This window comes from Phyllobates terribilis, unplaced genomic scaffold (genome assembly GCF_046119375.1).
Source record: "Phyllobates terribilis strain yellow unplaced genomic scaffold, ASM4611937v1 Scaffold_3__8_contigs__length_932513732, whole genome shotgun sequence".
Classification (NCBI taxonomy): Eukaryota; Metazoa; Chordata; class Amphibia; order Anura; family Dendrobatidae; genus Phyllobates; species Phyllobates terribilis.
The window spans coordinates 451,667,926-451,691,433 of record NW_027362763.1 but is presented as its reverse complement, the minus strand read 5'-3'; the positions used below and the strand labels follow the sequence as shown (position 1 = coordinate 451,691,433).

The 23,508-nt window shown below is 43.2% G+C and overlaps 1 protein-coding gene across 1 annotated transcript in view; it reads left to right on the top strand.

Moving 5' to 3' along the window:
- The first annotated feature begins 8,633 nt into the window (after positions 1-8,633).
- MCHR2 (melanin concentrating hormone receptor 2) overlaps positions 8,634-23,508 on the top strand; it is a 776,191-nt gene continuing 761,316 nt past the window's right edge. Inside the window, exon 1 of the mRNA XM_073673176.1 lies at positions 8,634-8,938. The gene's annotated coding sequence lies outside the window, so the exon portion shown is untranslated. The remainder of the gene's footprint in view (positions 8,939-23,508) is intronic.

Below are 23,508 nucleotides of genomic sequence, written 5' to 3'. Positions count from 1 at the left end.
ATTGTGTCTAAGCTAATCTTATTACCTGGTCACCTTATTTTTACGTATGAGTATTCTCTATATGCACTAGCATCTTACACAATTAAGGATTTATTACTAATGCTATTTCTCAGTACATATGCCCTTGCTAGGTATGAATGTCCTCTATTTTGCACTAGCACTTTATATTTTTAAGGATCTATTACTAATGTGAATTTTGAGCACATGTATTTGCATTGCTTATGATTGTTATTTGTAAGGGGATATACTCCTACCTAAACATTGGATTTATTACTATCATTATTTGGTTCAGTGAGCTATTTTGTAGGGAACTCAAGGGTTCCTGCTTTTTTAGCAATTTTTATGTTTTGTTTATCTTTTATATGTATACCCTAATAAAATCATATTTTTAATTATGAGTTTTATGCTTTCCGGTTAAAGCTGCACTTATTTGTGGCAGTTCTTGTGTCTTTATATACAGTACTAGTTGTCACCAGGGTATTAGTAAGAGCTTTTGTATTATGCATATGTGTCCTGTGTATAGCTTTTACACTGTGAAACACTTGATTTGTTGAGAGAAAGGCACAGAAGTAAGAAATGTTTCTCTGGTACAGACTGCAAGGAAATAACAATATCCTGAGTATACATTAAAAATCTACAATTTAGAAATGCTTTTCTTTTGTATTCCTTTCCCTAGAAAATGACTAGATAAATTAGAAAAGAAAGAAGACATAAAAAGATTCATAAACTTGAATGTGAAAGAGGTTAATTGCCAGTGTCCTAGCTCCCTCTTAATATTTGTATATGGAGCCTGTATTATACAGGGAAAATGGAGTTTGCATGCCTAAATGTAGAAGAGGGAGCTATAAAGGAGTCTTCATGCAGTAGTCTACCGAACCACTAACAACACTGGGTAGGATCTTTAAAAACAAGTGGGAATATCCCTTTTTTATTATTCATAGCACTAGCTAAAAAAAAAACAACTTTATTCAAATATTTTAATTTGCTGGCAACTGTCAGTGCAGTTCCTAACGAGGCAAGTGCACTCCCATTACTAAAACCTTCCAAAATATTACCCTTTAATGCTACGGGCAAGAATTTCATTTAAGTCACATTCAATTGTGCGTGTTTCAAATTTGTGTTCTATCAGTGATTTTTACGGATACCCATTATAGTCTATAGGGCTGCTTCCTTTTTTTTTTCCATACGTGAGAATCACTGATGAAACTCTGATGGTAAAAACTGGGATCCAAAATATTGATGACACTTCTACATTTTTTATGTACATGAAGAATCACAGATGTCTGAATGAGGCCTAAAACAAAGATCTCCACCTGTTATCAATCCCCCATCCAGGTGATGATAGGCAGAAATCTGTTGACAGATTCCTTTTAAAGATAGGAAATTTAGATTGTGAGCCTTAATGGGAACAGTGATGATAATATCTGCAAAAGTGCTGTGGAGTATAATATACGCTATATAACGGAGGCTTATTTGTTAGCACTGCAGCTTTGGGTTCAAATCCCACCAAGGGCAACATCTGCAAGGAGTTTGGATGTTCTCCCTTTGTTTGCGTGGGTTTCCTCCGGGTTCTCTGGTTTCTTCCCACACTCCAAAGACATACTGATAGGGAATCTAGATTGTGAGCCCAGATGGGGACAGCGATGATGTCTGTAAAGCACTATTGAATTAATGGTGCTATATAAGTGAGTAAAATAAATAAAATATATGTGGACAGATAGATATGAATAAAATAAAGAATTAAAAAAAAAAGTAATAAATATAGTCTTGACACATTTAGCTCCACATTGTAAACCATATGTGATCTAAATTGTAGTGCATAAAAACATAGAGATCAGACTTGTATATACAAGCTGTTTGGAGCTGTAAATGTCATTCTCCAGAAGGATTTGGCACTAGTGTTGAGCCACCCCCGTAGTGTTCGGGTTCGGTTCGGTTCGTCGAACACCGGGATGTTCGAGGAACTGTTCGTCGAACTGTTCGTCGAACACCTTAGAACACCGTCGAACACCGTTAAAACCAATGGCAGGCAAACAAAAACACATAGAAACACATAGAAAACACCTGCAAAGGTGTCAAAAAGCTGACAAACTGCTCAGAAGACACTCTGTTTAAAAAAGCCGGCCGGCAAATTCAGCAGCGGCATACACCGGTACCCGACAATTTAGACAAGAAGGAATAGAGCATCACACATAGATTAGATAGATAGAAACATGTCAGTCACACATATAAGAAGCACAGTGACAGTGTTGGTTACTGCATTTGTCATTTAGTGTAAAGGATTTATTAAAAAAAATATTAGTGTTTTCATGCACCGTCTCTTTAAAAAAGCCGGCCGGCAATTCAGCATCTGTACCCGACAATTTAGAACAGAAAGAATAGAGCTTCACACATAGATTAGATAGATAGAAACATGTCAGTCACATATATAATAAGTACAGTGATAGTGTTGCTTACTGTACTTGTCATTTAGTGTAAAGGATTTATTTAAAAAAATAATAGTGTTTTCATGCACTGTCTCTTTAAAAAAGCCGGCCGGCAATTCAGCAGCGGTACCCGACAATTTAGAACAGAAAGATAGAGCATCACACATAGATTAGATAGATAGAAACATGTCAGTCACATATATAATAAGTACAGTGACAGTGTTGGTTACTGTACTTGTCATTTAGTATTAAAATAAAGGATTTATTATTAAAAAAATTGGCGTGGGGTTCCCCTTAATTTTAGGCTCTAGCGGAGGTTAAGCAGACGGCTGGGGCAGATGTTTGAAGCCTGGGAAGGGGGTAATACCCACGGAGCTTCCCAGGCTACTAATATCAGCCCCCAGCTGAATACATAGCCTTTACTAGCTATTAAAATGGGGGACCCCCCCAAAAAAAATGACGTGGGGTCCCCCCTAATTTAATAGCTAGCAAAGGCTAGGCAGACAGCTGGGGGCTGATATTAATAGCCCAGGAAGGGAGCCATGAATATTGGCCCCCTCCCAGGCTAGAAACACCAGCCGTCAGCCGCCCCAGAAATGGCGCATTCATAGGATGCGCCAATTCTGGCACTTAGCCTCGCTCTTCCACGCTGCCCTGGTGCGGTGGCAGGGGGTAATAGGGTTGGGGTTGATGTCAGCTTATAATGCCAGCTGACATCAAGCCCAGGTTAGTAATGGAGAGGCGTCTATAAGACACCCCCATTACTAACCCCATAGTCAAAGTTAAAAAAAACACAAACACCCAGAATAAAGTCCTTTAATTGAAATAAAGACACAATCCTTTATTGTTCTAAATTAAACCATACCTACCATCACGCCCATTCCAGCTGAAGCCAACGATCTCCTGCAATAAAAGAAAAATAATAAAGCAACCTCATCCTTACCTTTCCATGGTTCCCACGACAGCTTCAGCTCTGCTACATCGAGATGACAGGCTGGACCGCAGCAGAACGCCGCCATCCAGCCTGTCATCCCGCAGACACTGAGAAGCGCAGGCTTGCTTGCGCTGCTCAGCGTCTCTCTGTGACGACATCCAGATGAGCCGAGTTAATGTCCAATGAACTCGGCTCACCTCATGCACGTCACTGACAGCGTGGGAAAATTCTCACGCTGAAGCGCTGATTGCAGGAGAATTTTCCCACGCTGTCAGTGACGTGCAGGAGGTGAGCTGAGTTCATTGGACATGAGCTCACCTCATGCACATCACTGACAGCGTGGGAGAATTCTCCTGCACTCAGCACTTCAGCGTGAGAATTTTCCCACGCTGTCAGTGACGTGCATGAGGTGAGCCGAGTTCATTGGACATGACCTCGGCTCATCTGGATGCCGTCACAGCGAGACAGTGAGGAGCGCAAGCAAGCCTGCGCTTCTCAGTGTCTGCGGCATGACAGGCTGGATGGCGGCGTTCTGCTGCGGTCCAGCCTGTCATCTCGATGTAGCAGAGCTGAAGCTGTCGTGGGAACCATGGAAAGGTAAGGATGAGGTTGGTTTATTATTTTTCTTTTATTGCAGGAGATCGTTGGCTTCAGCTGGAATGGGTGTGATGGTAAGTATGGTTTAATTTAGAACAATAAAGAATTGTGTCTTTATTTCAATTAAAGGACTTTATTCTGGGTGTTGTGTTTTTTTTAAATACTTTACTAGAAATTCATGGCGGTCATGTCTAATACTGGCGTGACCCCATGAATTTTGGGCTTGGGGCCAGCTGATAATACCAAGCTGGCCCTAACCCCTTTATTACCCAGTGAGCCACCGCACCAGGGCCCTGGATGAGTTGGGTACAGCGCCAGAAGATGGCGCTTCTATGAACGCGCCATTTTCCGGGGTGGCTGCGGACTGCAATTTGTAGCGGGGGGGGGCCCAGAAAGCTTGGGCCTCCCTGCGCTGCAGATTCCAGCCCCCAGCTGCCTAGTTGTACCTGGCTGGACACAAAAATAGGGCGAAGCCCCACGTACTTTTTTTTTAATTATTTCATGAATTTCATGAAATAATTAAGAAAAAAAGGCCTTCCCTATATTGTTGTGTCCGGCCAGGTACAAATAGGCAGCTGGTGGTTGGGGGCAGCCCGTTCCTGCCTGCTGTACCTGGCTGGACACAAATATAGTGCGAAGCCCCACTTCAATTTTTTTTAATTATTTCATGAATTTCATGAAATAATTAAGAAAAAAAGGCCTTCCCTATATTGTTGTGTCCGGCCAGGTACAAATAGGCAGCTGGTGGTTGGGGGCAGCCCGTTCCTGCCTGCTGTACCTGGCTGGACACAAATATAGTGCGAAGCCCCACTTCAATTTTTTTTAATTATTTCATGAAATTCATGAAATAATTAAGAAAAAAAGGGCTTCCCTATATTGTTGTGTCCGGCCAGGTACAAATAGGCAGCTGGTGGATGGGGGCAGCCCGTTCCTGCCTGCTGTACCTGGCTGGACACAAATATAGTGCGAAGCCCCACTTCAATTTTTTTAAATTATTTCAGGAAATTCATGAAATAATTAAAAAAAAATTGACGTGGGGCTTCGCACTATATTTGTGTCCAGCCAGGTACAGCAGGCAGGAACGGGCTGCCCCCAACCACCAGCTGCCTATTTGTACCTGGCCGGACACAACAATATAGGGAAGGCCTTTTTTTCTTAATTATTTCATGAAATTCATGAAATAATTAAAAAAAAAGTACGTGGGGCTTCGCCCTATTTTTGTGTCCAGCCAGGTACAACTAGGCAGCTGGGGGCTGGAATCTGCAGCGCAGGGAGGCCCAAGCTTTCTGGGCCCCCCCCCCGCTACAAATTGCAGTCCGCAGCCACCCCGGAAAATGGCGCGTTCATAGAAGCGCCATCTTCTGGCGCTGTACCCAACTCATCCAGGGCCCTGGTGCGGTGGCTCACTGGGTAATAAAGGGGTTAGGGCCAGCTTGGCATTATCAGCTGGCCCTAAGCCCGAAATTCATGGGGTCACGCCAATATTAGACATGACCACCATGAATTTCTAGTAAAGTATTTAAAAAAAACACAACACCCAGAAAAAAGTCCTTTAATTGAAATAAACACACAATTCTTTATTGTTCTAAATTAAACCATACTTACCATCACGCCCATTCCAGCTGAAGCCAACGATCTCCTGAAATAAAAGAAAAATAATAAAGCAACATCATCCTTACCTTTCCATGGTTCCCATGACAGCTTCAGCTCTGCTACATCGAGATGACAGGCTGGACCGCAGCAGAACGCTGCCATCCAGCCTCTCATCCCGCAGACACTGAGAAGCGCAGGCTTGCTTGCGCTCCACAGTGTCTCTCTGTGAGGGCATCCAGATGAGCCGAGTTAATGTCCAATGAACTCGGCTCACCTCATGCACGTCACTGACAGCGTGGGAAAATTCTCCTGCACTCAGCGCTTCAGCGTGGGAGAATTCTCACACTGAAGCGCTGAGTGCAGGAGAATTCTCCCACGCTGTCAGTGACGTGCAGGAGGTGAGCTGAGTTCATTGGACATGAGCTCACCTTATGCACGTCACTGACAGCGTGGGAGAATTCTCCTGCACTCACCGCTTCAGCGTGAGAATTTTCCCACGCTGTCAGTGACGTGCATGAGGTGAGCCGAGTTCATTGGACATGAACTCGGCTCATCTGGATGTCGTCACAGAGAGACGCTGAGCAGCGCAAGCAAGCCTGCGCTTCTCAGTGTCTGCGGGATGACAGGCTGGATGGCGGCGTTCTGCTGCGGTCCAGCCTGTCATCTCGATGTAGCAGAGCTGAAGCTGTCGTGGGAACCATGGAAAGGTAAGGATGAGGTTGCTTTATTATTTTTCTTTTATTGCAGGAGATCGTTGGCTTCAGCTGGAATGGGCGTGACAGTAAGTATGGTTTAATTTAGAACAATAAAGGATTGTGTCTTTATTTCAATTAAAGGACTTTATTCTGGGTGTTTGTGTTTTTTTTAACTTTGACTATGGGGTTAGTAATGGGGGTGTCTTATAGACGCCTCTCCATTACTAACCTGGGCTTGATGTCAGCTGGCATTATAAGCTGACATCAACCCCAACCCTATTACCCCCTGCCACCGCACCAGGGCAGCGTGGAAGAGCGAGGCTAAGTGCCAGAATTGGCGCATCCTATGAATGCGCCATTTCTGGGGCGGCTGACGGCTGGTGTTTCTAGCCTGGGAGGGGGCCAATATTCATGGCTCCCTTCCTGGGCTATTAATATCAGCCCCCAGCTGTCTGCCTAGCCTTTGCTAGCTATTAAATTAGGGGGGACCCCACGTCATTTTTTTTGGGGTGTCCCCCATTTTAATAGCTAGTAAAGGCTATGTATTCAGCTGGGGGCTGATATTAGTAGCCTGGGAAGCTCCGTGGGTATTACCCCCTTCCCAGGCTTCAAACATCTGCCCCAGCCGTCTGCTTAACCTCCGCTAGAGCCTAAAATTAAGGGGAACCCCACGCCAATTTTTTTAATAATAAATCCTTTATTTTAATACTAAATGACAAGTACAGTAACCAACACTATCACTGTACTTCATATATATGTGACTGACATGTTTCTATCTATCTAATCTATGTGTGAAGCTCTATTCTGTCTGTTATAAATTGTCGGGTACCGCTGCTGAATTGCCGGCCGGCTTTTTTAAAGAGACAGTGCATGAAAACACTATTATTTTTTTTGATAAATCCTTTACGCTAAATGACAAGTACAGTAAGCAACACTGTCACTGTACTTCGTATATATGTGGCTGACATGTTTCTATCTATCTAATCTATGTGTGAAGCTCTATTCTGTCTGTTATAAATTGTCGGGTACCGCTGCTGAATTGCCGGCCGGCTTTTTTAAAGAGACGGTGCATGAAAACACTATTATTTTTTTGATAAATCCTTTACGCTAAATGACAAGTACAGTAAGCAACACTTTCACTGTACTTCGTATATATGTGGCTGACATGTTTCTATCTATCTAATCTATGTGTGAAGCTCTATTCTTTCGGTTCTAAATTGTCGGGTACAGGTGTATGCCGCTGCTGAATTGCCGGCTTTTCATGTTTCACTGTTGGCACTGTTCCCATCGATTTGGGCAACCACTGTAATGCCACAACCACCATGGCTGTGGCATTACAGTGAGTGGCAGACCATCCCTGCATGATTACTGCTCTAAATAGCGCCAGACATGCAGGACACGCTTTTGGTGCACGAACAGTTATCGAACATAACCTCGAACAGCCGAATTTTTTGCAAATCGTTCGGGTTCGTCGAACAACTCGAACACCGCCCAAAACAGCTCGAATTTGAGATTGGCGAACAGTTCTAGTCGAACACCGCTCATCTCTATTTGGCACCTGTCCACACTGCCAAAAGTACCAATACCTGGTTTAAAAGAAACAGTATCACCGTGTTTGACTGGCCAGCAAACTCGCCTGACCTTAACCCCATAGAGAATCTATGGGGTATTGTCAAGAGGAAGATGAGAGACACCAGACCCAACAATGCAGACGACATGAAAGCTGCTATCAAAGCAACCTGAGCTGCCATAACACTTCAGCAGTGCCACAGGCTGATCGCCTCCATGCCACGCCGCATTGATGCAGTAATTGATGCAAAAGAAGCCCCGACCAAGTATTGAGTGCATTTACTGAACACACATTTCAGTAGGCCATTATTTTGGATATTAAAAACATTTTTCAAGCTGTTGTTATAAAGTATTCTAATTTACTGAGATAATGACTTTTGTATTTTCATTGGCTGTAAGCCATAATCATCAACATTAACAGACATAAACACTTGAAATAGATCAGTCTCTTTGTCATGACTCTATATAATATATGAGTTTCACTCTTTGTATTAAAGAAATTAAATTAACCTTTTGATGATATTCTAATTTAGTGAGATGCACCTGTAGAGCTATACATTATTCACATAGAAAGTTGTGTTTTTTTCTGTTCCTTTTATTGGCATTTATAGGCTTTAAACATTGTACAGCAAAGAAAACCTTTATGTATCTTGATTTATCCATGTATCTCTGATACACAAAATATATTTTTTTAAGTAGAAAAACACACAGATGAAAAATATTCTTAGAGATGTAAAGCAGATCAATCTATTTGCCTGTGTCTTCAGCCTTGCTGCATTCCAAAGCTTTTCTTATTACCATCCTCTTTGTGATACAAGAAACGCCTTGCTTTGGTGAACAGCTACAAGGCTCACTGCCTGCAGATTTGCTTGTCCATTCAGTACACAGTAGCAGGCACTGCTCTCTCCTGTCACTGTGAAGTACTAAGGTTACTAGCACTTCTAGCTGACACTGAGCTGCATGGTAATATTGACTATATTTAGAGCTGCTACAAAAAAAATATTTAACTTCTTTGGATAATGTTGGATAACAAAATGAATTTACCTCTTCCTTCCTGAGATATTCAACAGACTGGCAATTCCAATTTGCATGCTGTACTTCACATCTTACTCTCCGAAAGAAAGGTAGGTAGCAACATATGCTTTGGAATTTTTCAAAGACTCAGTGTTTAGAGTCTATCAGTTCTATATGTTCCTTTTTGTATTTTAGGTGAAATGATAATATATTCATGTAATGTAATAATAAATGGAATGAAAAGCATTTATATGTTTTATGCAAACAATGATTTTATGATATTTACAGAGAAAGACTGTAGATGTGATAAAAGTGTTTGAACTCATTTCCTTGTTGGTGTAGTTATAAGGGTTTCAAAAAGAAGTCGCTGAAAGGTATAAAAAACATTAGTTTCTGCATGACTTTCAGGTACACTGAATTGTTTCATCCTATGAAAGTATGTGTCAAAGGTGAATTAAATAGATAGATAGATAGATAGATAGACAGATAGATGGGCATATAGATAAATTGATCAAATAAGCTAATAAAAAAGCAATATCTACTTAAAGTGGAATTCCCTTGAAAAAAATTATAGTATTTAAGGGTCCTAAAAATAAAGTATTGTTAATGAAGTGCTGAAGTATTGCTTTCTGCTGAGACTATATTTGCTCAGAATTTGTCATTGGAGGAGCTATGACCTTGGAGAAGCTTTTTATTAGATAAGTGACGGCGTAGGTGTACTCTCCATTTATTGTAACACCATACTAATTAGAATGATTCAACTTAGATTGATTCTCTGCTCACGTCTTTTTGGCTAAATTAGACGTATACTACTGAATATTCCCTGATGTATGCTGCCTACTTTTCATTAAGCCCCTTTGCACTTAGGATATGACCAGATCATGGCTTTTTACCATACACTGAAGTACATTGAAATTTGCATATATATATTTATATTTTTTTTGTTGTGTAGGGAGTTACAATGAGAGGCAACGCAAGATGTATATCGTATAAAACATATACTGTCTTCTTCTATAAGAGAGATACGGACATACTCCCAACATATATCTCTGTTTTCAACATGAGAAGAGAATGTAGCTTTAGTTGCAATATGGAAGTAGCATTCGGACTGGATAAACATATCACACAAATAAATGGTTGCAGAAGGTCATTAAAATATTAAGCATTGTAACGGAAGATACTGGAGGGTACTGTAGGGAAAATATAGTATTGAAAGATTCCCAATATAATGGATCAGCAAAAATGTAATACATAGTCACACTAAGTCATCCAGAGCAGAAGTAGCTCTTTGTAGCATCTCTCCACTCTTTGTAATTGGGAGAGGTGTAAATCAGGACACTCCCATCGATGATGGTCATTTAATTTCAGGGGATAACTCTATTCAAAAGGCTTTTCCAGTTTAAGCACATAAAGGTTATAATTTTTTATGCACCTTTTGTATAATTTTCTCTTAGTCAAGATTTTTGCTAGAAACAAAATTTTTTGCTTCTACTGAATAAAAGTTTTCCAGGTCATGAAATTGATGTAGAGGTGCCTAACTCAATATCAAATAACCTAATAACAATTTCCATTCCTTCACCAACCACAAGACAATTAAATAAAAATTATTGGATCCCTAGCTGGTTCTTAAAGAAAAATCATATTGGTAACCATTAACATTTTGCTAATGAGCATGTTCAGATATATTTATATGTTGATATAGCAATAAGTGCCTGCAGTGCAAACCACCACTTGTTTAGGACCATGGTAAAACCTAACCTTTATGCCTCCCCAACACATTTAGCCGCAAACTGATGATTGGTTTTCTGAGCAATAAGAGTATCCGATAATTCAGCTACAGCTGTTATTGGTCACTTATATTTTCAACTGGATATTGCAAACTCCCTGCATCCAAATGAACTTATGATTAGTCAAAGCTGATGGGGAGGGGGTTTAGAAGTTAATTCATGACATACTGTAATAGCGTCCTGTGCTGTAGCCCTTGAAACCCCTTAAAGGAGTTGTCCGGTCAAAATTGATGTCTGCAGTCACTCTGTAATTTCATATGCTTGTACATCAAAAAAACTTTGTAAAAAACAAATTTTTGTGTTGACATATTCTGGGAGACATAACCTTTTTATTTTTCTGTTAATAGAGCTATATGAGTGCTTACTGTATGCAGGACAATTACCGTATTTTTCGGACTATAAGACGCACTGGACCATAAGACGCACCCCCAATTTTGGGGTGGAAAATAGGAAAAAAATATTTTTTTATAACATGGGGTCCGTCTTATAGTCTGATTAAGTATCTTTCCTGGGGGGTGGTAGAGCAGGAGGCAGGGTCCTTCAGGAAACCAGCCCAGCGGAAGTGGAGGAATGCTGCGGACCCTGGATACATGAAGCCGGTGCTCCAGCAGCTGTGAGTTGCGGTGATGGTGGAGCAGGATCGCAGGTCCCTCCGTTCCCTGCCTCAGGAACCCAGTGGCAGTAGAAAAGGTGAGATGCCAGGTGACTGGTTGGGGCCTGTGGACCGGCTGGGGCCTGTGGACTGGCCTGGGGCCCGTGGAATTGCCTGGGGCCTGTGGACTTTGCTGGGGCCTGTGGGCGGGCCTGGGGCCTGTGGACTTGCCTGGGGCCTGGACCTGTGAGTTGCATCCGGCGGTGAGGCAGAGGAGCCGGGGCCTCTGCCGGGCTGTGAGCAGTGTCCGGCGGTGTGGCAGAGCAGCGTATGCAGCTTCCGGTGGCCGAGGCCATCTTCCTGAGGCTGTGATCTACAGGAAAATGGCCGCCACAGCTCTGGGTCAGCTCCGGTGGCCACTTTCCCGTGGATCACGGCCTCGGGAAGATGGCCGCGGCCACCGGAAGCCGCACACGCTGCTCTGCCGCACCGCCGGACACCTCTCACAGCCCGGCAGAGGCCCCGGCTCCTCTGCTTCACCACCCGACACCAGCACAGGTACAGGCCCCGGCTCCAACTGCATCTCACCTGCGATCCCCGCTCTACCACCACCGGTAAAGTAACGTTCGGACCATAAGACGCACACCCCCATTTTCCATCCAAACTTTGGGGAAAAAAAGTGCGTCTTATGGTCCGAAAAATACGTTAGTAGTTTTCATGGGTATTATTTTGAGCATATATAACTTTTTAATTTCTTTTTATCGTTTGTGAGACAAGATGACATAAAAATAGCAATTCTGACATTGATTTTTTATAGTGTTCACTGTGTGGACTAAATAGAATTCTCATTTCATAGTTTGGGTCACTATGGACACAGTCATATAAAATATTTATCATTCGTGTATATTTTATTAGTTTTTACAATAAAATCCAATAAAAAAATAAAAATGTGTTTATTTTAAAACATAACTTCATTATTCTTTTATTACTTGGCTGTGTTAGTTTTTTTTGCAAAATGAACTGTAGTATTTATCAGTATCAATTTTCTATTCATGAGACTTTTCAATATATTTGCATTCATTATTGAAATGATCAAGCAAACTGATATTAAGTTTTGCGTATTATTATTTTGTTGTTGTTTTTTATGGTGTTTGGGTCATATGGACATGGGGTTACCAAATCTGTAAGTTTATTTACACTTTAATACTATAAAGTAATACCATGCCGGTGGAGGAGAATTCTTATCTTCAGGGTAGGTACACACTACTGTTTTCTCTCCGTCCGAGAAAAACAGTCCGATTTTCCTAAGTAGACTCTGATCAAAGTTTAAACTGAGTGGAATAAGTTTTTCTCAGAGGTGAAGAGAAAAAAAAAATCTCGACCTTCTCCATTATATGGAAAATTCAGACATGTGTATAGAATAACATAGGTACGAGTGCAATCCATGAAAACCACAGAGAGCACTTGTCCGATATTATTGGTCATGTGCACGAGCCCTTAACCACTTCGCCATGGTACTTCACCAAGTAATATCATGTCGGAGGAGGGAAATTCTTATCTTTTGGAGCACAAATTTGGCTTGAATAGAAAGCGAACATCATGTCAAATTACAGAACCATTGATGTGCCTAACCAGTGAAAAAACCTCACAAGTGACCCCATTTTTGAAACTACACCCCACAAAGAACTTATCTAGTAGTGTGCTGAGCACCTTGAACCCATAGGTGCTTCACAGAATTTTATAACACTGAGCCATGAAAATGAAAAAATATTTTTTTTCCCTAAATATGTTGTTTTACCTCCAAATGTTTCAATTTCACAAGTGGAACAGGAAAAAATGTTGAGTGATGTCTCTTGAGTATGCCTACATGTTTGGGTACATGGCAGGGCTCAGAGAAGGGGCACCAAATTAATTCTGGAGCTCGATTTTCACTGGCATAGATTGTGGATACCATGTCACATTTGAAGAGCCCATTACATGCCAAAACAGCAAAAACTCCACAACAGACATCATTTTGGAAACTACACCTCTTGAGCAATTAATATAGGGGTATAGTAAGCATTTTTAACCCTCAGGCAATGCTCAGAATTGTATAACATTGGGCTGAGTCAATGGAAAATTACTACTGATGGGCGAGCACTAAAATGCTCAGGTGCTCGATGCTTGGGTCGAGCACATTGGAATACTCGGGTGCTCGACCTGAGCAACGAGCCCAATGTAAGTCTATGGGAAACTTGAGCATTTTTTAGGTGGCTCCCCTTGGCGGTCTGCAGAGGGCCTAAAAATTGCCCAAATCGATGGGAACAGTGCTCAAATGACATGTGAACAGCATGGGGAAGATCCCTGAAGCATTTCTGACTCCCAGGTCACTGCTGTGAACAACGTTGTCAGAGGTATTACACCACTTTTAAGGACTCATAATAAAACATGCAAAAATGAAACCAAAATGGATTTTCCTGGGAAATATGTTAAGGAACATCCTTTCCAGGATAATGACTTGAATATAAAACAAAAAAAATAACCAAAAACAAAAATACTCCTACACACCTTGGGCTATGTTCACACTTAACGTTTTTGATGCGTTTTTGCACTTTTACATTGCTTTCAACAGTGACAAATACATTCACCAGGAAATGTCATTTTAACATTTTACAACCTTATCTGACCATGTGGTGTGTGAGATATCATCAGTCAAAATTTGTAAAGTGCTGCGGAATATGTTGGCGCTATAAAAATAAAAATTATTATTATTATTATCAGTCATATCGTGTTTCATTTATAAAGGAGGGACTCTGAAAGTCACAAGGCCTATTTTTATTGGGCCATCAGGCGGCCTTTACTATTTTTAAAGGGCCAGCAGTCGGCCCTCACTATTCTTATAGAGCCAACAGCCGGCTATTCTTTATTGCTCCCATTACTAAAGAGTGGGTCTCCTACACTGTTATTGCTTATGCAGTGAGTGGCAGGGCTGCCCAAAATTTGGACGCACCCCAATACCACTTTGAATATTTGGACGCACCCCAATACCCCTTTGAAGAGACTGAGAGGAGGGCCTCCTGAAAACAATGTTCCCATTTTTATGAAGTGCGTCTCCCATTGTGTTTGCCTATGCAGTGAATGAAAGGGTTGCCCAAAATTTGGAGGCACTCCAATGCCCCTTCGAAGAGACGTGGAGGTCAGAGGGCCTCCTGAAAACAATGTTCCCTTTATTAGGAAGTGGGTCTCCCATTGTGTTTGCCTATGAAGTAAATGCAAGGGTTGCCAAAAATTTGGAGGCACTGCAATGCCCCTTGGAAGAGACGTGGAGGTGAGAGGGCCTCCTGAAAACAATGTTCCCTTTATTAGGAAGTGGGTCTCCCATTGTCTTTGCCTATGCAGTGAAAACAAGGGTTGCCAAAAATTTGGTGGCACTCCAATGCCCCTTGGAAGAGACGTAGAGAGCCTCATGAAAAAATGTTCCCATTATTAGGAAGTGGGTCTCCCATAGTGTTTGCCTATGCCGTGAATGCAAGGGCTGCCAAAAATTTGGAGACACTCCAATGCCCCTTGGAAGAGATGTGGAGGAGGGCCTCATAAAAAATGTTCTCATTAGAAAGGAGCGGGTCTCCTATACTTGTAATGTCCATGCACTAAGTGTATGGGTTGACAAACATTTACCCCTGGGGGTATACATGAACATACTGTATAAAAAATTTATTTTACAGGCATCATAAACACCCTTTAAAAATATGATGTGGGTTTGCATCTCGGACCACGGTCACCCTGGTGATATGGTGGTGGTGGAGGATGAGGAGAAGGAGAAGGACAATAACAAATAGCCAAAATCAGGAAGCGTATACCCATGTGTGGGTGTGAAAAGGTGCATTGGAATACACCTCCCAAAAAAAGACACTGGATTTGAGTTTATGCTACGCTGCTATCATTTGGTGGTGTTGAGAAGTCTGGCTCAATGCAGCCCTTATTCATTTTTATAAAAGTTAGCCTGTCAGCATTTTCAGTTGACAGTCGGATGCGCTTCTCAGTTATAAATCCACCAGCGGCACTAAAAACCCGCTCTGATAAAGCGCTAGCGGCAGGGCAGGCCAGGACCTCCAAGGCGTAGAGAGCCAGTTCATTCCATGTATCCAGCTAGGATACCCAATAATGATAAGTCACAGAGGAATCATGGATGATGTTGGTACGGTCGGCATCTTCCCAAACTTTGCACTCCTTGTGAGAGTACCCCACGCCTCAGGCCCTGTGCGATGGGAGGGGCTGTAAAAATTCTCCCAGAACTTTGACAGTGTTCCCCTGCCTCTGCTGGATTGGAGTTGTGTTTCTATTGCCTGTACTCCTTGGTTGTCCAACGAACTGTGACCTCTGCCGCCAGCGTTTTCAGATGGGAATTTTTTTAACAGTTCCGCAACAAGGGCCTTCTGGTACCTCCACATTTTTGTACACCTGTCCGCCTCAAGAATAAGAGATAGAAAGTTCTCCTTGTAGCGTGGGTCTAGAGGTGTCATCAACCAGTAATGACTGTCAACCAAAATTTTGAAAACGCGAGGGTCATGGGAAAGGCATTGTAACATAAACTCAGCCATGCATGCCAGACTGCTAACAGGCAAGACTTCCATGTCCTCACCAAGAGGATTTCTGACCATGCTCTCTTCCTCCTCCTCCTCCTCTCTGTCCTCAGGTCATCCATGTTGGGATGAGATGAGGCTGGGCTGTGTGAAATCACCCTATATGGTTCCTTGCTCCATCTCATCGTGCTCCGTCTGCAATGCATACTCTTTGATTGCGAGCAGAGAGCGTTTCAGAAGACAGAAGCGGGATGGTTATGCTAATTATGGCGTCATCGCTGCTAACCATCTTGATGGAGTCCTCAAAGTTTTGGAGGATGGTACATATGTCTGACATCCATGTCCACTCCTGAGGTCTTATGTGTGGAGTCTGAACTGAATACCGATGGCCTTGATGATGCTGGTACTCAAACACTGCCCTCTTCTGCTCACAAATCCTTCCCAATATCTGCAGTGTAGAGTTACAACATCAAACACCAGTCTGTGGGCCGGAAGCTGCAAATGCTGCTAAAACACGGCAAGGGCGGCGGAAGATGTAGGTGACTTTCTAAAATGGACACACTGGCTGCGTATTTTAACAAGCAGATCCGGCAGCTCCAAGTAGGATGTGTTTGAGCTCGCGTCACCTCAAAGCCGCCACCAGGTTCCGGCCATTGTCACACATGACCATGCCTGGCTGTAGGTTCAGCGGTGTGAGCCACAGATCTGCCTGCTCTTTCAGAGCTGTCCACAACTCTTCAGCATTGTGTGGTTTGTCACCTAAGCATATTAGCTTCAACACAGCCTGCTGCCGCTTGGCCGAGGCAGTGCTGCAGTGCTTCCAGCTTGTGACTGATGTCGTCATTTCGGAGATGGCGACTGAAGAGGAGGAGGCTGAGGAGGATGAGGTGCAGGAGCTGTAGACTGTGGGGGCAACCCTGATTGACCTAGGGCCTGCAACCCTTGGTGTTGGGAGGACGTGTTTCGTCCCAAGGTCCAACTGGGTCCCAGCTTCCACTATGTTAACCCATTGTGCCATCAGCGAGATGTACCGTCCCAGGCCACAAGCATTTGTCCGTGGTTAGGTGGACTTTCCCGGTAACTGCGTTGTTGAGGACACGGCTAATGTTTTGGGACACGTGCTTGTGTAATGCGGGCGCACTGGGAGGAATAGTGGCGGCTGGGGACCGAGTACCAAGGGAAGTCCACCACTATCAGGTTGCAGAAAGCTTCCATCTCCACAAGCCTAAAGGCAACATTTTGAGCGCAAGCAGTCGTGAAATGTGGGAATTTATTAGTGTGGCCTGTGGGGCGTTGGCTGCGTATTTGCGATTGCGCTCCAAGGACTGGGGTATGGACAACTTAACAATGCACTGGGACAAGGACGTGGACATGCTTCCAGATGCTGCTACTTTAGAGTGTGCAATGACAGGAGCAGGTCAGGAGGCATCTTTGCTTGCACCATGGACAGGGGATTGGCTTGCATGCACAACAGCGGAAGAAGCAGTGGTGCCACCCGCAGACACTGTTCCTGGACCCTGGAGTTCGGCCTACAAAGTCGGGTGCTTTGCTGCCATGTACCTGATCATGTTGGTGGTGGTCAGGCTGGTAGTTTTGCCACCCCTGCTGATGCTGGCCTGGCTGGTGGTGCAAATAGCCTTTTTGGGGTTATCGGCAGAGTCTTTAAAAAACAACCAGACTCGGGAAGACCTAACAGTTGTACTGGCAACTCCATTTGTGTTGGTGTTAAGTGGAACGGTTGCCTGCCTTCTGTCTTCGACCACCACACTGCTTCTTCCTGCCTGTTGAGATGCTCTGCCTCCCTCCCCCTCTGTGCTTCTGTCCTCTCTCTGAATGTCCTCCTGCAAGGTTGGGCCAGTTACTATATCATCCGCCACCTCGTCTTCCACTTCCGCACCCTCCTGACTTTCTGACAATTGTGTCTCATCATCTTCCACCTTTTGTGACACTTTCCCACCGTCGCCTTCGTGTGACCGTGGCTGCTTAAATATTTGGCCATTGCTACATGCGATCTCCTCTTGCCCCGCTTCAAGTGGTCTGGGCAAGAGGCCCGAATCTATAAATGGAAAAGTGAACAGCTCTTGGGAGTGTCCAAGTGTGGGATCAATTGTCTCCGGGCACTCGGCATGGTGGGAGGAAGGAGGATCAGGGTGAGGAATATGCAGTCCAGACTCACGGCTACTGAGACTTGACTGTGTGGAAGACTGGGTGGTGGTGTCTAAGTGACTGGAAGCATTATCCACTATCCAACCAACAACCTTTTGACACTGCTCTGGGTTCAATAGTGGTGTGCTGCGGTCCCCTAGGAATTGGGACAGGAAGGTCGGGCGAGAAGATGTGGGTGTTTGTTGTGGCACAATTTCAGCTTGCCCACGACCTCGACCTCGGCCTCTGCATGCACCATCACCATCACGTCTAGTTCCCTGTCCCTTGCCAAGCGCCTTGCCCATTTTAAATGGAAGGCAATATTTTCCACGCTCACTACAAACGGCTGTATTTGGAGCAAAGTTATATGTAATCCGTGTGATGGAGAAACCACAGTTTTAAATTCCTGGCCTGTAGGTAACTATTTTGAAAAGCAAACCGTTGTCAAAAACTTTGCTGACACACTGAAAAAAAATTAGAATGGAGGCCAGAAATGAGTAGGTAACTATTTTGAACAGCAAACCGGTGCCAAAAACTTTGCTGACACACTGAAAAAAAATTAGAATGGAGGCCAGAAATGGCAGTATTTTCAGAAAACGTACATTTGACCCGTGTGACGGACAAGCCACAGTTTTAAATACCTGGCCTGTAGGTAACTATTTTAAATGGCAAACCAGTGTCAAAAACTTTGCTGACACACTGAAAAAAATTAGAATGGAGGCCAGAAATGGCAGAATTTTCAGCACAATTACATGCGATTCGTGTGACGGACAAACCACAGTTTTAAATACCTGGCCTGTAGGTAACTATTTTAAACAGCAAACCAGTGTCAAAAACTTTGCTGACACACTGAAAAAAATTAAAATGGAGGCCAGAAATGGCAGAATTTTCTGAAAACGTATATGTGATCCCTGTGATGGACAAACCACAGTTTTAAATACCTGGCCTGTAGGTAACTATTTTGAACAGCAATCCGGTGTCAAAAACTTTGCTGACACACTGAAAGAATATTAGAATGGAGGCCAGAAATGGCAGTATTTTCAGCGCAATTATATGTGATCCGTGTGACGGACAAACCACAGTTTTAAATAGCTGGATTTTTAGCACTGTAATATGGAAAGGACCTGGCTGTATTCTGCAGTGCCAACAAGCAAATGGCGCAGAAAAACTGCGTTCTCTGGTTTGCTTTTTAAGCAAATAAGGAGGATTAAAATGCAAAAAAAATTATTCCTGGCCCCTGAGACCTGGGTCTTTGTCTAGAAATGTCTAACAGCAGCAGAAGGCAGAACTGGAATGGAGCCTCTTGTGCCATATGCACTGCAGTCTGCTATATACACTAACTGCCAGCCTATATACACTGCCTGCCTGATATCTCTGCAGATGGATTAGTCCTCAGAAGGACTGTTTGTTGAGAAGGTTATGTGTAATGTACTTGTTTTCTCCCTACACTACCTAATACACAACCAAATCTCTCCCTAGCTCAGCAGCACCTCTCCCTACATTGCCTGATTGTGGAGTAGACTGACGAGCATGGCAGCGCCAGGTTTGATATAGACCTGATGACGCTGTGCGGCCAGCCAATCACTGTAATGCCACAACCAACATGGCTGCGGCTTTACAGTGAGTGAAAAGCAATCCCTGCATGTTGATTGACGCTCTAAAGAGCACCAAACATGCAGGGAGGGGTCTCGAACATTCGCCCGAGCATCTCGAAAGTACTCTGCGAGCTCCGAGAATCTCGAGTACTGAGATGCTCGGACGAGTACCGAGTGCTTGGGAGTATGCTCGCTCATCACTAAAAATTACTATTTTTTCCACTAAAATGTCGCTTTGGCCTCAAGTTTTCAATTTTCAAAAGTGATTATAGGAGAAAATGGACAGTACAATTTTTTACGGAATTTCTACTAAGTATGCCAAAACCCTATATGTAGTCAAAAACTCCTTTTGAGGAACAGTGCAAAGTTCAGAAGAGAAGGAGCTTCACAATGGAGTTCAGATTTTGCTGGAATGGCTTGAGCAAGCTGTTAGGTGTCAGTCTGGTGCTGGATTTAAATTGGGTCCAGGACTTTCTGTGGACACCCATTTCAGTCCAGCCAGGGCTGATGCTGCTCAGCATTGCCATCAGCCCCAATGCCTAGCTGGTCCGCGAGCACTGTTTGTCTCCCAGGTAGTTGTGCCTAGCAATGTTAAGCCTGGGTTGCAGAGGGAGACAGGGCTTGTGGAATCTAAGTCCAGGATTTGCCGCACTGAGCATGTCGTGACCTGGCGGATCATGATTGGTGGGTTGGCACCCACCTGACCCGATGACCTGGCACCGCCTGATTGGTCGACGGGTAACGTCACCAATGGCGCGTCGGTGGGCAGGGCTTAGTCTTTAAAAGGCCCGCCCACCAAGATGGCGACGCGCTCAGATCATTTGAGCTGGCTGTTTGTGGTGTGCACGCTTACTCTTGGGCTCCTCGTAGAGCCATAGCTTTAGTTAGGCAGGTTAGGAAAAGTAGGCAGGTAGCTTTGCCTTGCAGACTGGCTCTGACCAGGGGGTTCGCCTTACACCCCGAGCTGTCTGCAGTAGCCGTTCTCTCTGTTCCGCCTGTGAGCTATATAGAGCGGGTTTGCTCTGTCCGGTAGCACGCCGGCTGAGTGCTCGAATACCCGGCGGGAATCACACCCGCACGCTAGCGCCAACTCCTATAGCGTAGCGCCTGTATCGAAGACAGGGCTACTGCTTCTCCCACGGTCACATGTCTCCCTGTGGTTCTTGGAGATTGTGTGAACCGTTATACTAGCGCCAAACCCCATAGCGTAGCGCCTGTATCAAAGACAGGGCTACTGCTTCTCCCACGGTCGCACGTCTCCCTGCGGTTCTTGGAGATTGTGCGAACCGTCTTACCCTTCCGTGTGCATTAACACGAAGGGCTAAGATAGTTGATAGGTGCGTCGCCGGGCGCTCTCCCCCGTGCAATTAACGGAGATAGAGCATACCGCTTTACCCGTTCCTGTGTGAAGAAACACGGAAGGGTTTAACATTTAAGTTGTCGCTTGCCTTTCCACCCGGAAAGTGTTCGGCAGCAGTCCTCCAGGCTGCATCGCGGACCCCGGGGTCGGTTGCGTTCCATTAAACTAAAGTTGTCTGCAACCGCCCGCCTGTCACAAGCCATGTCACATTGGCAGAACCCGAGGTACCAGAAGAGCAGAACCTCTCCATAAGTGACCCCAATTTACAAACTATACTTTTCAATTAATTCATCTAGGGGTGCAGTGAGTGTATTGACACCACATTTAATTCACAGAATTTTATACCGTTGGGTGGTGAAGAAAGAATAATTACATTGTTACCACTAAAATGTTGTTTTAGACCCAGGTTTTATATATATATTTGTTGGTTTGAAATAAAAACAATATTTGCTTGCTACAGGTTTAGAAATTTGGTTGTTCAAAAATTGTCCATTGTTATACGAGTGTATAGCGTCAAACTTATTTTCTGCAAAATTGATTTGAAATAAAACCAAAAATTTGTCCTGCTACAGGCGTAGAAATTTGGGTGTTCCAAAACTGACGATTCTCATATATACTCTAGAACTTGGTTTGTGTGAAATTTTGTTGTTTTGAAATAAAAAGCCAAATTGGCCTCATACAGGTGTAGAAATTGTTGTTCAAAAATGTACTATTGTCATGTATGCTGTGGAACTTGGTTTGTGTGAAATTTCATTGGTTTGAAATTAAAAAGTAATCATTTGCATGAATAAAAATATAGTGGTGTGCATTAGAAATGAGTGAATAAATTTGAGTGGAATTGAATTCTCAAATTTTATAAATATCAACATTCGTCAAAATGCAGATTTTTTGTAATTTTCTTCTCCACGGACTCAACAAAATGGCAGCTGCAGGCAACCATTTTCTGTACCATCAAAGGCCATCAAAATATTAGTAATTAAAAGAAACCTTATACTCATCTCTCTGGCCCCTCCGCTACTCACTGCCACTCGTACAGTCATTGTCGCATCTTTGATGCTGAAATCTCCCAAGGCTTCTGAGTTTGCGGGCCATGATGTCACATTGTGTGATACTGTGTGTGTGCACAGAACCCTCTCTGACCCAGAAAACTTGGAAGCCTCGGCCTAGCGACTGAGGACCTGAGGATTTCAGCGCCACTGACACCAATGTTAAGATGCAACGAGGACCAGGCAAGTGGTGGTGAGGAGCGGAGGGCAGAATAGGTGAGCGGTGAGGTGGGCATATAGATTTTTATTATCTTTTGCATATTATTGTTATTATGCCCTGGGTTCTGGGGAGACCCCAGAGCATAATAATGGACATAAAATTTGGGGAGAATAACTTCTCAAATTGAATCCTACAGAAAAAAAAACATGAACAGGTGAATTAGAATTAGAACTAAATGTTCGCTATGGAAACATTTTAAGGAACATACTGGAATTGGATATAACCACTGAATGTAAATGTTTTTCTCACTGTGTGCATGTAAAATAAATATTGGTTGCAAATACTTTAATTCAGCTAAAATGTCTGTATTTTCTATGACCCTTCCCCCAAAGTACCATATAGTGTGCAGATACCTCTACCCAGGGTACTGATCTTAATTTATAGGTATAGCATTACTACTGCAATCTCTCTTCCTGTGTTGTCAGAAAGCACATGGACAATTTTGCCAGTCTCACTGCACAGGGTTAGATTACACGGTGTCAGTCACAAAAGATGCTTGCTTATGCAGAATACATCATTGCTTTCAGTAGATACTGCATACAGCTAAAGCCCAACATGGGCTTGAGGGATACCAGTGAACCTATCAATGAGTAAAATGACTTATTACATGGGTATAAATTGGCCAAGCAGGTGCTGCTATCTTGGAGAAAATACAGAGGAAAATGTAGTTTTCCAGCCTGAAATATCATTCATCTAAGAACCACCCACTATATGGAACAAGGAATTGTATTCATGTCAAACAGTGTGAACCTTTTTTTTATTCAATTGGCACTGTCTGGAAATTTTTCATTAACGCCCACAGTGTGGATTTTTTTTAACCTCCCATTCCCATAAAATAATAAATAAACAGAAACTGCTTTTCTAATAGACTTTTCTAGAAGAGATCCCTTTTCAGCAGTCACCTCGTTATCATAACAAGCAGGATTACAATGAGAGATAACAGAATTCAATATTCACAGTCTGTAGTGTCACATCTCACCTCTTCCCCCTTCCTGCATAATGCCATAGGCATGTCACTAAACACGAGAACATATATAGAAAACTCTCCCAAGGAAATAAAGTCCCCTATAATGTCTTGTGTTATATATACATGCATATGTTCACTGCATATATCTCCAAACAGGCAAGAGAGCAGCTTCCATAAATGTACAGAAAACAGAATACAGTAATCTGTAACAGAAATACAGATTATAAAAAAATATTAAAATTTGATTTCAATTAGTTTAAAAAATGTATGTGACTCCCTTGAAGAAAAAGAAATAAAAATATGTCTAAAAAGAGTATTGGATATTTTAAGAAATGTTTAGTAGGTTAGAGTAGAGTAGGGCCCTGCCAAAAGAATCTACCTTGTAATGGTGGCAGGCTTAAAAAAT